We start from the raw sequence: 13,788 nt of genomic DNA, 5'->3' as shown, positions 1-13,788 counted from the left end.
AAGGTTAAGAGGACCATCAGTAGGAGACGGTGACAAAAAACTACGTAAAGATTAAGGACAAATTTTGCATTGTTTATGTAATTTGTACAAAGTTGGCACAAACTAACATTGCTTGACGGAGCCGCAAGTCATTGGGAATCAGTACGGGTAGGGAGTGAGACTGCCAGCCTTTAGGTAGGGCCGCCCAGGTGGCCGCTCTGCTTCTAGTGCTCAGGAAGGACCCCCAGAATGTTGTAAATGGCGAGTGTTATTTGACATGAATCTCACACACACGCGCATGCACGCATGCACACACACGTTGAGTTGCACCCGCTAATACTCTTTCAAGACGACGCTGGCCTTAGCAGCCAGTCTGCCCATCTGCGGGAGTGTCGTTGACCTCTTTATTTTTAATAACAATGAGTGGCACCTGCCTTCATTTCATTACTTCTAGCTAACATTTATAGGACACATCTACCCCGTGCCCAGACTAGTCTAACCACTTAGGCTACGAGATGGATAAAAATCTGTCCCCTCCCCATCATGCTCGTCAGGAGCCACCACATGGCCCTGGCTAGTGTCTCCCCAAATAGCTTCAGGCCTGGCATAACCTGCCATCACCTGCTGCACCCAAAGGAGGAAATGTGCCGGTTTATCAATTTTTATTCCCTGGCCCCTAGACTAGGAGAAGCCCAAACAAAATCATATCCAAATGAAGGAAAACACCGTTTGCTTTCACATGCCTACTCCCAGCCCACACTCGGCCTTTATGTAGACTCAGAGGGTGCACTGTAAGCCCAGGCGGGTTTGAAGTGAGCGCTGCTGGACTGCCCGCCATCTGCCATTCCCTGTCTCTCAGTTCTTCCCCAGAGGGTCCCTCAGGGGAGGCAGTGAGCCTCTCCAGGCAAGAACTTGTCCTCATTTTCTCTCTGAGCATTCAGTCCACAGCGCGAGGAAACTCACATCTGCGTGTGGAACTGAGCTCAGCAAGGGCCCCAAACTCACAGAGCGCTGGGCTCAAAAAGGCAGGGAGAGGGCTTCGAATGACATTGGAAAGAGGTGGTGAAAGAAGGAGATGAGAAGCTTGACCGGGATGTGGATACATGTGGCAGGGACTTCTGGAAAGAAAGAGGCTCTTGCACCAGCAGAGGCCCTGGGTGTTGAGGGAAAGAGATGACTTTCAGTAGATCGGAACGTGTGTGCAGGCGGGACCCAGGACAGACTCAAGTCTCTGGTCAGCCGGTGCAAGCCAGACCGGACTGACTGGACTGACTCACCGCGACTGTGCACACATTCTTCCAGCAGCAGCCCCAAAAGTGAAATGGTGTTTTCAATACTTAAGGCTACACAACTGTTTTATTTTGAGGATAAAAACAAAACAAAACAAAACAAAACAAAACAAAACAAAACGCCATGAGTCAGCCAGGGTGCTATCTATGGTGATTCAAAAACAATTTTCAAGTCTGAAGTTCTAAGGAGGGAAAACCCCCCTCAGTGGGGTTCTTAAAGAAGAGGGTGGCCAGGGTCAGTGGTAGTGATGGTGGCCGGCAGTGAGCACCAGACCTTCTACTGGAGGCATCACCCTGTTCACCCAGTCCCTTGCATTCTTAAAAACAGTTAGTCCTGGGTGGGGATAGCTGGGAACAACAGAACAGCTAGCAGTCCTCCATCACGTATTAGCTGTGTGATCTGGGGCAAGTTACCTAACCTCTCTGAACTTGTTTCCTCATTGTATAATGAAGAGGATAAGAGCATCTCCTCCTCATAAGGAGATGGTGAAGATTAAAGGAGTCATATATACACTGCTTAGAACAGTACCTTTGCACATAGTAAATGCTGTGTATTATTATCACTATTAAAAAATATTTACTATAATAGGAATATACTACTGTACGTCATGGCATTCCATTCATATTGGTGCAAAATGTCTCTTTCTGACATATAACATTGCATAAGTTTGGGGCGCCTGGGTGGCTTGGTCGGTTGAGCGTCCGACTTTGGCTCAGGTCATGATCTCACGGTCCGTGAGTTCGAGCCCCACGTCGGGCTGTGTGCTGACAGCTCAGAGCCTGGAGCCTGTTTCGGATTCTGAGTCTCCCTCTCTCTCTGACCCTCCCCTGTTCATGCTCTGTCTCTCTCTGTCTCAAAAATAAATAAACGTTAAAAAAAAAAAATAACATTGCATAAGTTTAAGGTATCCAACATAATGATTTGATACATGCATATATTGCAAAATGTTTACTATAATAAGTCTGATCAACATCCATCACCTCACAGTGTCACAAAGTTTTTTCCTTGTGATGAGAACTTTAAGATTTACTCCCTTAGCAGTTCTTAGCAGCTGTCAAATATACCATACAGTATTGTTAACTACGGTCACCATACTGTACCTTACATCCCCAGATTTTATTTATCTTAAACGTGGAGGTTTGTACCTTTTGACCCCCTTCTCCCAATTCCCCCACCACCCACCCCTCCAACCCCACCTCTGGCAACCACAAATCTGATCTGTTTCTATGAGTTGGGGTTTTTTTTAGAGTCCACATATAAGTGACATCACACAGTATTTGTCTTTCTTCATTTGACTTACTTCACTTAGCATAATGCCCTCAAGTTATGTCCAGGTTATGGCAAATAGCAGGAGTTCCTTCCTTTTTATGGCTGAATAATATTCCATTATATGTGTGTACTACATTTTCTTTACCCATTCATCTATCGATGGACACTTGGGTTGTTTCCATGTCTTGGCTATTGCAAATAATGCTGCAGTGAACATGGGGGTTCAAGAAGAAGATACTTCTTCAGGATAATGATTTTATTTCCTTTGGAGATATACCCAGAAGCGGGATTGCTAGATCATATGGTAGTTCTATTTTTTATTTTTTAAGGAACCTCCATATCCAATTTACATTCTCACCAGCAGTGCACAAGGGTTCCCTTTTCTCCACATCCTCACCAGTGTTTGTTATCTTTTGTCTTTTTGATGACAGCTGACCATTCTAATTGTTGTGAGGTAATATCTCATTGTGGCTTTAATTTCCAGGGAAATGTCTCTGAAATAATGTCTTTTATTACTGGAAGCAGTGTCACCCAAGGCCAGATGTTTTGCAATATTCAAAATATTTTTCAATGAATTTATCTGGTAAAGTCCATGTTGCTTTGGAAAGCAGCCAAAATGTCTTAATGTGATCTGCTTTTGTAAGTCCCAAAGGATCTCTTTACAAGGGAAGATCTTGGAGATTAATTTTCCTGTTTATGATGTGTATAAAAACTGCCCTCACCCGTATTTCTGAAAGCTGGCCAGGGCTCTGATGCTTGGTGTGCCCCCAGAAACTACTTGTTGACCAGTGGCTTTCTTGAAGAGTGATGAGATACGAGGCGACAAGATAAAGTCATGTGTTTTCTAAAGGGAGTACACAGGAAGAGGGCAAACATCACCTCCCACCCCATTCCAGGATCCTGGTTCAGAAGATGCAGGAAGTTTCTCTCCCTTGAAGGATAACACCTCTAGCCACAGCTCTGGGACTAGCAGAGAGCATCCTTGTAAATGACAGTCCTGAAAGCTTCCTCTGTCATTCTCCCTGCCTTGTCCCAAGGAAATGCAGGAAATGCCCCCTGACCAGGTACTAAAGCAGCATCATGATGATGGGGAACAGCCAGGGAGCAGAAGGGTCTTGCGAAATGTGGGGTACAAGAGGTTTGTCTCTGTTGCAAAGTTTTCTCCAGGAGTGATATGCAAAACATTTAACAACCTGCAAGACTCTCCACCCCAACTGAGCCAAATATCAACCCTTTAGTGGCTGGATATGGGGCAGGGGTGGGGGGCAGTCCACAAAATCCTGGAGGGTCGCTGGGGGTAGAAGGGCAGGCATTCAGATTGCTATTTACTGATCATAAGGAGCATTTTAAAATGTAATGACCAGTATGAGCAGACCAGACACAGTGGTTACTATCAGTCCTGCCCTCTGCCTCAGCATCCTTGCTTCTTGCTGGCCTTGTCTGGCAGAAGAAATCGGAGGGTGACCTGTGCTGCCTATTGCATTTTGTCTTTCTTAAAGGACCCCATTCCCTCTGGGCTCTTACCCTCCAGCTGAATGGAACCTGGGGTGACTTACTGCCCACATAGCATAGTATTGTCTATCCATCACAACTGATGGGAAGAGACAGGTAATTGGCTAGATAGATCCTGAATCAAAACTTTTTAGTGTTTCCCGAATCGGCCCTCAGGATCCCCAGGTAAACCTTTGGCTTCTAAGATTTCTACATTGATTCACTGGCACAAAAACACCCACACTGAAAGGGAAAGAGGTATTGGACTATATCACCCTGGACTTATTTGCATTTTCAAAAAGGGAATTCAAGGGTCAATACTTTACCAGAAAGAAATAAAGCTCTGCCTCAGTTCCACAAGGGGCATTGCAGAATGCCCCTTTAAATCATGTGGTGGCCACTCCATCTACTCATAAGTTTGATCCAATATTACTGAAATCTCTAAGTTGAACTTTAAAAAGAAGAAGATTAAGAAACCTAAATGAGAAGAGAATCATGAAAAAAAGAGCTGAAATGTATTAGAAAAGTAAATGTTTTGAATGACTTGAATGTGTAGAGAAAAAAGGTCAACAATGAATCAGTGATATGAGAGCACTACTATTCTAGAAAATGCAGGCAGTCCTGCATTTCATAAATTACATGGATGTTGCAATGTAATGTTTTATATGTATCAAATTACATAACAAAAGACATTTATGGCAGTTTCTTAAATAAAATCGTAGAAATGTGCCCACTTTCTTGGGAGGTTAATGGTATATCAGGAATCCCAAGTAAAAAGATCTTGCTGTATTTTGCCAGATAAAAAATTCTGGTGAGGCAGCTGGCTGATTCAGTCGGTAGAGGATGTGACTCTTGATCTCAGGGTTGTTAGTCTGAGCCTCCTGTTGGGTGTAGACATTACTTAAAAATAAAAATCTTAAAGGGGCACCTAGGTGGCTCAGTCGGTTGAGCATCTGACTTTTGATTTCAGCTCAGGTCATGATCTCACAGTTCATGGAATCGGGCCCCTTGTCAGGCTCTGTGCTGACAGCGTGGAGCCTGCTTGGGATTCTCTCTCTCCCTCTCTCTCTCTCTCTCTCTCTGCCCTCCCCCACTCGTGCTCACTCTCACACACTCTCTCTCAAAATAAATAATAGACATTTTTAAAAAAATAAAATAAAAAAATAAAATCTTAGGGGTGCCTGAGTGGCTAGTCGGTTGAGCATCCAACTCTTGATTTTGACTCCGGTCATGATCTTGCCGTTCGTGAGATCAAGCCTCACTTCAGGCTCCGCACTGACAGTGCAGGGCCTGCTTGGGATTCTCTCCCTCTCTCTCTCTGCCCTCCCCCCATTTATGCACGTTCTCTCTCTCTCTCAAAATAAATAAACTTTAAAAAAATAATAAAATCTTTTTAAAAAATTCTGGAGATTGGTTGCATAACAATGTGAATATACTTAACACTACTGGACTGTACACTTAAAAATGGTTAAAAGGGGCGCCTGGGTGGCTCAGTCGGTTAAGAGGCCGACTTCGGCTCAGGTCATGATCTCGCGGTCCGTGAGTTCAAGTCCCGCGTCGGGCTCTGTGCTGACAGCTCAGAGCCCGGAGCCTGTTTCAGATTCTGTGTCTCCCTCTCTCTGACCCTCCCCCGTTCATGCTCTGTCTCTCTCTGTCTCAAAAATAAATAAACGTTAAAAATTTAAAAAAAAAAAAGAAAAAAATGGTTAAGATGATAAGTTTTAGGTTATGTGTTTTTTATCACAATTAGAAAGAAAAAAAAAAAGAGACCCTGCTATAAAGTTACAGTTCTTCTGATCTTCTGAAATCCAACTATTTAAATGATGCTCTTTAGGTGAAATCAAATCATTATATTTCTGTTCATATAAAGGCAAATATTTTTATTCAGTTTGTTGAGATAGGATAGTGTGCATGCATCCAGAGTTTTTCCCTATATAAGCAAAATTCTGCTCTGTTTTGTTTTGTTTGTAATGGCTTTGTAGGTATCTTATGAACAGTTTTTAAAGCACCGTAAAAAAGATCATGTCTCATTCACTTTATTAAATTTCAAGAACAGTTTAACAAATTAAGTCCCTTCAACATCCCCAATGACAACTTGCAAGGGACAAAAATTAATCAAGAACTTGATATGCCTTATTGAAATAAAGTCTTCAAATAATGCTTTCCACACCTTAAAGTATAATATTTAATTTGTAGGGCCAGGCAGCCAAGCTTAACATCAGCAAAGGGATTTACTGATAGTCTGTTTAATAGAAACCTGACTGGTGCAAACAGCTCCTTAGCCAAGCATCTTGAGCCTAGACTCATCCTGCTCTTTAGGTCCCTTTCCAGCCTCCACCCATTTCCATCTGGACACTCCTCACTCTGCAGCTTACAAGATTATTTCTCACTAGCATACAGAACTCTGCCATGGCCTGTCCTCACCCCTGCAGCTCTACACCACACACCGCATACACCCAGTCTGTTCCCATCTCTACCTTGCTTTGTGGCTTCCCTCATCCCTGCCAGGCTGGCCTTGTGACTTGCCTTATAACCCAGCCACTGCCATCCTCATGCTTGCTGGGTGAAATGAAAAGAGGTGAGCTGTCATTAAAGACAACTGGGTTCCAGTAGATATCTGCCTCTTCACTCACAGGATTGGGCAAATCCTTCCACCTTAACTTCCCCACTTGGAAAATTTAAAAACTGGAACCATATCATCTCTAAAGTTGCTTCTTTATATTCTTACCTCCTATAAGTAAATCTATTCCTCCCTTTCAAGATTCCCTGGCCTGTGGTTCTCAAAACTGGGTACACATCAAAATGACCAGAGGATCATATGATGTAAGTAATCAGGGACAGCATGTCCAAATGTCCATGGAACAATAGTACCTACAAGATGTGAACAGGTATGCTTCAGAACAGGAGTATTTAGACAATGAGTTTGAAAGACACTATTAAACTAAATTGAATAACTGACTTCACTGCAGGACTTCTCAGAATGTTTCATAAGATAATTTGAGCTGTGAATCCCCAAACTTATTTTGATGCTGGAACCCTTCCTTAGCCTATCCCTATCCCCCCACCCTTCCAAATACCTATTAACATACAGACACCTAGAAGGGCACTAGTATTCTACCAAACACTGTTTGGGTAACATAGTCCCAGAGAATGCTCAAACAGTGGAAAGAACAGCTTCCTGAGTTCTGAGGGGCTGCCTCCTTCCTGGCCTGCTCAGAGGCTGCATCGAAGCCAACAAGCTTGACATGCTACGAACATCATTATGCCTTCCTGTTCCCTATGTGCCCTGCTCAGATCCTATAGGCACTACTCATGGCTGGAATCACCTTGCACATAACCCAGGCAGACCAGACACTCCTTCTCCAAGCCTCAGGGAATCTGAATTCATGGATTTCTTTGAACTGTTTCACTTAATAGAGTTTTGTGGTGATGGGGACATATTATCTAATGGGGAATATACACAGTTATTCTTTTAAGTTACCATGTAAGCCACATAGGCCTGATTGACAATGTAAAATGCCTGCCACTCACTACTCTCATTTTAATTATCGAGACATTTGCCCTTTTAAGGCAAATTAGGCAAATAAGACCAGATGAGTCTTAAGAGAGATGAGTTGGGGGTGCCTGGGTGGCTCAATTGGTTAAGCATCTGACTTCATCTCAGGTCATGATCTCATGGCTGGTGAGTTCAAGCCCCGCATGGGACTCTGTGCTGACAGCTCAGAGCCCAGAGCCTGCTTCGGATTCTGTATCTCCCTTTCTCTCTGTCTCTGCCCCTCCCCTGCTTGCTCTCTCTCTCTCTCTCTCTCAAAAATAAATAAACATTAAGAAAAAAAAATTTTTTAAGACAGATGAGTTGGGAGGCCAAAAACATTTGAAGTTTGAGTTCCAAATGCAAAAAAAGAAAAAAGTTGACCTCATTTCTTTGAAAATTTCTTGTACTACATTCTAGATCAACACCCTTGGCATTAGCCTTTGCTAAACAACAGGGTAAAATTACTAGGTCCAGGCAGTACTTGGACAGCACTAACTCACTCCAGTCAGCTGTGAGGTTTCTATTACATTTAGGTTGTTCGTATAGTAGAAAGATTGACTTCTCTGCCATTAGCTGGAATATCCTACTTCCTCGATGTTTTCCACATCAAGTTGCTCATTTTCCCTTGTTTTTTTTAGTTTTAATTAGAAGAATAGTTATTATAAAGTTTGGGTATCAGAATGGAAGTCTAGAATTTAAAGCATGAGAACAAGCATCCCCTTCTACCTGTGAAATTGAAGCCCTTGTTAGATGGCTTTCAGAGCTCGACTGGCATTTCTTGTTTACACAGCTCTGTTCTGATAGCTTCTCCTCACACAGAACCTATGAGGCCATGAGACAGCAGAAGAGTTAGTGCTAAGAGATCAAGCCAGAAGTCTCAAGATAAGCAGTGTTTTAGATCTAAGGACCCAAAAATCTTTAGCCATCTACATACAATATTTATTTGAGCTAACCCCTCTAAGCATGCAAGAAGTAATCATTTGTGAAAAATAAATTACTCTCAGTGGTGATATAGTGAGGACTACATAGCAAAACAAAGAAAAAAATTCCTACAAAAAAATATAATAAAAGTTGTTTCAAATATATATCCAGGCTCATCAGAAAACAGAAGACATTTCCAGGGCCAAAATAAAGAAGGATCTGGAAATCAGATGGTTTGCTGACCCTATAGCAGTGGCAGTCCTAGAGGGGGAAGATTTTCTGATCTCAATAACCTAGACATTTGGTTTAATAGTGTACATAAAAGTTTGGGAGTTGGAATGGAGTCTTCTGCCTAAAACTGGGAACTTGCATATAAGGCTAGGCCATGGGCTTGGTGCATGTGTACATGTATGTCCCTAAGAACTCAAAACCATAATCTCTCAGTTTTAGAGTTCAAATGTGTCTTACCTGTGGTTCTGTAAATTGCAAGCCAAGAAAAGTTGTCAGTTTGGAAGTACTTAGGAATCTGCAGAAGGAAATTCGAATCCTCTGTGGCATGTTGATCCCTCAATGCAATCCTCATAGGATTCCCATAGGTAAATGCAAATTACCCAGGAGCTCACAATCCCAAATTACCAAATACCCAAGGAATATTATTACTCAGATTCCTTGAGGTTTTATAATACACATGGAAAGCACAAGGACCAGACTTTAGATAAGGAAGTCAGGCCCAGGGAGTGGTTCCTTTGTCCTCTCCAGAGTTAACAATGGTTAAGTAGCAGGTACATCAAAAGTTCTCTAAATACCATCATCTCTCCTATAACATGTGTCCCTAAAAATACCACTGCATTATGGAATTTGGGCTGCATGAAAATAACAGGACTAATGGGGGAAATGAGTTCAGAGGAGAGCATTCAAACCTGTGTAGTCTAATAAAACAATACACTTCAAAAAAATGAATAATAAACCCAATAAAACTCCGCCATTTTAAGCATCTTAGATTCTTAATTTAAATTATGCTACAGTAAATATACCACTTTGCCTTGATTTGTAAAAATAAACTCCTGAAGTTTCCCGGGGCATGTGAGTATGATGTAGCACTGTGGCTTTGAGTTACGGAGGCAGAACGGAAGGAAGGACATTCTTAGGACGAAGTGTCACGACACCAGAGGTGGACGGCTGTGACTCACTGTCTTGTTATTCCTTCTGCGCCAGCTTAAAATAGGAGTCCAGCTTTTGTTGTTTTGCCAGGTTCTTCTTTTCATAACAAAAAAAGACAATTTCTGTGGTTTCCAGTCAGACCTCATGCCACGAAAGTGCTGTTCTGCTGCTCACGGTGCGATAACCTTTTCTTCAATCCATGGCACGTGCCTCAATCCTCTTTAAGGCCAATGATGGCTCCCATTGAGTTCCATTCTCCTTTCTTTTGGTTCTGATGGCTCCCATTGAGTTCCATTCTCCTTTCTTTTGGTTCTGATGGCTCCCATTGAGTTCCATTCTCCTTTCTTTTGGTTCTTCAGTGTGGCCTCTGACGAAGCTCAGTGTGGGCACTTTTACTCGTGTTGGTCACAGGATGCCCCATCTTCTCTCATGTTACAAGCTTCTCCTCCACATGCTTAAGCCTCTCCTCCTTCATTCAATCCCTGGATTCTTATGAGCAGGACACACACTGGTTTTGAGGATGTATATTCAATGCTTTCATGAGGAAAAGCACATAAGCTCAGGAGCAAATATAACTTGCATTGAACAAGGGTAAACGGAAGTGAGAAAGCAGCCACGGTGTGTGGGGGTTTGTGTGTCCCTCCCAGGCCACTGCTGGCAGCTGGACAGCACCTTCACATTCACCCGATGCTATTCAGTGGCACCAAATAGAATTCCCTCACACTTTAATATGTTTAATGTTATGTTATGAGATTTTTACCACACAAAAAAACTAATATAGGGGGGCCTGGGTGGCTCAGTCAGTTGGGCGTCCAACTTTGACTCAGGTCATTATCTCATGGTTTGTGGGTTCAAGCCCCACATCAGGCTCTGTGCTGACAGCTCAGAGCCTGGAGCCTGCTTCGGATTCTGTATCTCCCTCTCTCTCCCCTCCCCTGCTTGTGTTCTATCTCTCAAAAATAAATAAACATTTAAAAAGCTAATATATATATTATATATAATAAAACTATAAAACTAATAAAACTATAAAAACTAATATATATATATATATATATATATATATATATATATATATATAAAACATTCTCTTTTGCCTCATGAAAAATCAAATTTTGAGGTACACTGATCTCATAGTTTACTGATTTTATGCCAAGTTTACCTACCACATATGAACAGATTCACATATTACATACCTGTATTGTAATAAAAGAGACTGCAATTGTCACCTTCAAATTTTCAGGAAGCCTTAATAGAAATTTAGTTTGGGACACTATGCTTGGAAAGTGGATTCTTGAACTACAGGCAAGTGAGCTTACTTGGAGGCTGGGGCTAGGGAATAGAATGGGGTATAGATGTATCCAATGAAGTACTATAATTAATATAAATCCAACCTATGACCCTAATGAGATCCTCGTGATGCATCTAAGTGTCACAACCGACTCTCAGCAGTTGGCACTGTTAGCATATTAACTGCTAAAGAAGCATTTATATGGACAGTTGAGAGACCAGTCCTGAATCTTGAATCATTCAAGTGCTTATCTGAGAGGCAAGGAAGTTTAGAATAATAAGGAATGCTTTCTTTATTTACCTTTTCCTCCGTGGGAATGCAAACCCATTCTTCCCAGAAATAGTGACTGAGTAACAAGCATTGAGCCCCATGCCAGGAGATAAAAGATGGCCAAGAACACACATGTCTTCTAGGGGCTGAGAGTCCAGTGCAGAAGAAAGATGCAAAGATGCAAACATGAACAGTTCAGTGAGTTCACTGCTGACAGTGCAGACTGTGAAAGCTAAGATCTGTGTCCTAACTCCCAGGGAACTATCTGGCTAGGATTGCTCCAGGGCCAGGTCCAAGAATCCAGGCCCTGCCAGCTCTGCAGGCAGATGAGCACAAATGCTCACTAGAGGAAGCAAGAGAGTGCCTGCAGGCAGAGCTGAGAGATTCCTCCAGAAACAGTTCCATGTCTTCCCCAATGCGCTGACAAACGGGCAATCGAGATCCCACAGTTCCTGACAATAGAACAGGGACACCATAATTGTTAGACTGAAACATTTTCGAAACCAGTGTTTTTAATCAGCCATAAGCAACTCTCAACAGGAATGTCTGACCTGAAGCAACAACATACCCCTGAATACCTAACTGAAGCTAGCATTGTTAGAAATAAGCTAATTCATAATTCTCAAAGTGTGGTCCATGGACCAGGAACATAAGCGTCATTTGAGAATTCGTTAGAAATACAAGGACCTCGCTCCAGACCAACTAATGAGAAACTACAGAATGCAGCCCAGAAATCTGTGTTTTAAGAAGCCCTCCAGGTACCTCTGACACTCAGTGAAGTTTAAAATTGAGTCCAAATTAGAGGACATGTTCCTAATTTTGTTAACAGAGTAGTATTTTTTAAGCGGTTCTCTTGAACTTGGTCTGGACAACACAACTGGTTGTGCATCAAGGAAGTGTCTCCTTTGCAACAAGAGAACCACACCTTCAGTGTAGAGGGGGTTGCGGGAGATGCTTCTCATCCAGGTTGTGTAAGGATACTGAACCCCTAAATACAGTTTATGGAGAAAGGGAACCCAAAAAGAAGTCCTCTGTTTTGTCCCACTTCTCAAGCCATAAGATGAACATCTGTCTAAAATGAGCTCATACAGCTTAGCCTACAGCCAACTGCTGCCACAGAGAGGAGTCAGAAAAGATAAAGGGGAGAAATGTGAAATGGTGGTGGGGACATAGCAGGGGACCACATGGGAATAGCCCGGCCTGGCATCCTCCTGCTTCTCATGAGCATGTTGACCTGACTCACGGCTTTAAATGGAATGTCTGGTGAGCCAGTGTGGTTCTCATCGGGTAGAAGAGAGGTGCCTGTGTGAAAAACTGCGTAGATTACATTCTGCATTCCACTACACAGGACGGTAGCAGTAAAGTTAGCAAGAGCAAACAAAGTGGCAATGATCAAAATATACAAATTAGGAGCAAAACTTGAATACTGCTAGAGGAAAAAAAAAATAAGCAAAATAAACTCACCAGGTGCTATATTTCGCCTTAACATTGTATAAAATTAATTTTCAAAGAGAGCATTACAGAGACCTAAACGGTTGAACTTGACTCATAAGACCGGAGTAAGGTTCCTAGGTATCAAACAGGACCTGGGTATATATGATCTTCCTACTGTGTTCATATCATGCCAGCTCTACCTCCACACCTTCATCATTACCATTTCCAGTAGCCAGACTCAGGGGTGTACGCAAAACTTTCATTTGTTTTGACTCAATGAGAAGTCGTCAGTAAGATTTCAGTTTAGTAAGTTTCTACCTGGTCTTTTCTTTCCTTTATCCATACAACAGCCTCTGTCAAATCCAACCCTATCTCGTGTCTACCTACGCAAACATGGCTAAAAGTGATAAGAGGGGAGAGGGGGAATTTCTCCCAAGTCACAGCAGACATAGTTTCAAGAAATTCTCAGATAGCAAAGAAACACTAATAGAATTCAGAAGTCCATATTCCATCTCATTTTTCTTATCCCCTTTACCTCAAGACAGAATTTACATCAACGCAGAAGGATTTCCAGGGCAGTTCTCCCAAGGAAGCAAATGGTCACCTTCTGCCCATTCAAAATACCCAAGCTAAAGACGGTAGTAGGTGGAGAAGTGCTGCCGGCCTCTGGAGGAAAAGCATGTCCCCAGATTTACCCCCCATTCAGTTCTGCCATGTTATTCCATAAATATGTTTATTGAATGTTCTCCTTTGAAACTTTAATTAAGGAGCTCTTCAACCTACCATCTTCTATGTGTCCCCCTAATGGGGAAGGATCTGACGAGCCCACTCACAACCAAGAGGAATCTCCCAGAACCTTCTAAGAAGGGCAGTGGGCCAAATCAAGCCTTCTCTTGGCAGTGCTTAGCGCTGGTTCTAACTTGCGTTCTAGTTAGAAATAAACACTTTCTAGTCACACTAGTTGGAAGCAAAGAAGTGTTGAATTAATCTGTTAATTAAAAGTGCTACAAAAGACACTGGGCTATGTGAGATCCCATAGAGGAGAGCTTGAGGGATAGCAAGCATTTAGGCTACAAGTGAGAAGCAATGGGGTGCATGGAAGAAGCAGAAAGGTGACCAAGACACTGAAGCTCAAAAAGTGAAGGGAAGA

General features: G+C 42.5%; 1 protein-coding gene and 1 long non-coding RNA gene across 7 annotated transcripts in view; one reads left to right on the top strand and one right to left on the bottom strand.

Annotated features, from left to right (window-relative positions):
* The window catches only part of LOC144615934 (uncharacterized), a 252,075-nt gene that overhangs the window by 122,884 nt on the left and 115,403 nt on the right, over positions 1-13,788 (bottom strand). The gene's annotated exons all lie outside the window — the stretch shown is intronic.
* ANTXR1 (ANTXR cell adhesion molecule 1) overlaps positions 1-13,788 on the top strand; it is a 218,941-nt gene that overhangs the window by 132,116 nt on the left and 73,037 nt on the right. The gene's annotated exons all lie outside the window — the stretch shown is intronic.

This window comes from Panthera onca, chromosome A3 (genome assembly GCF_046562875.1).
Source record: "Panthera onca isolate mPanOnc1 chromosome A3, mPanOnc1 haplotype 2, whole genome shotgun sequence".
In the NCBI taxonomy this organism is placed as follows: Eukaryota; Metazoa; Chordata; class Mammalia; order Carnivora; family Felidae; genus Panthera; species Panthera onca.
This window is presented reverse-complemented; position numbering and strand designations above follow the sequence as displayed.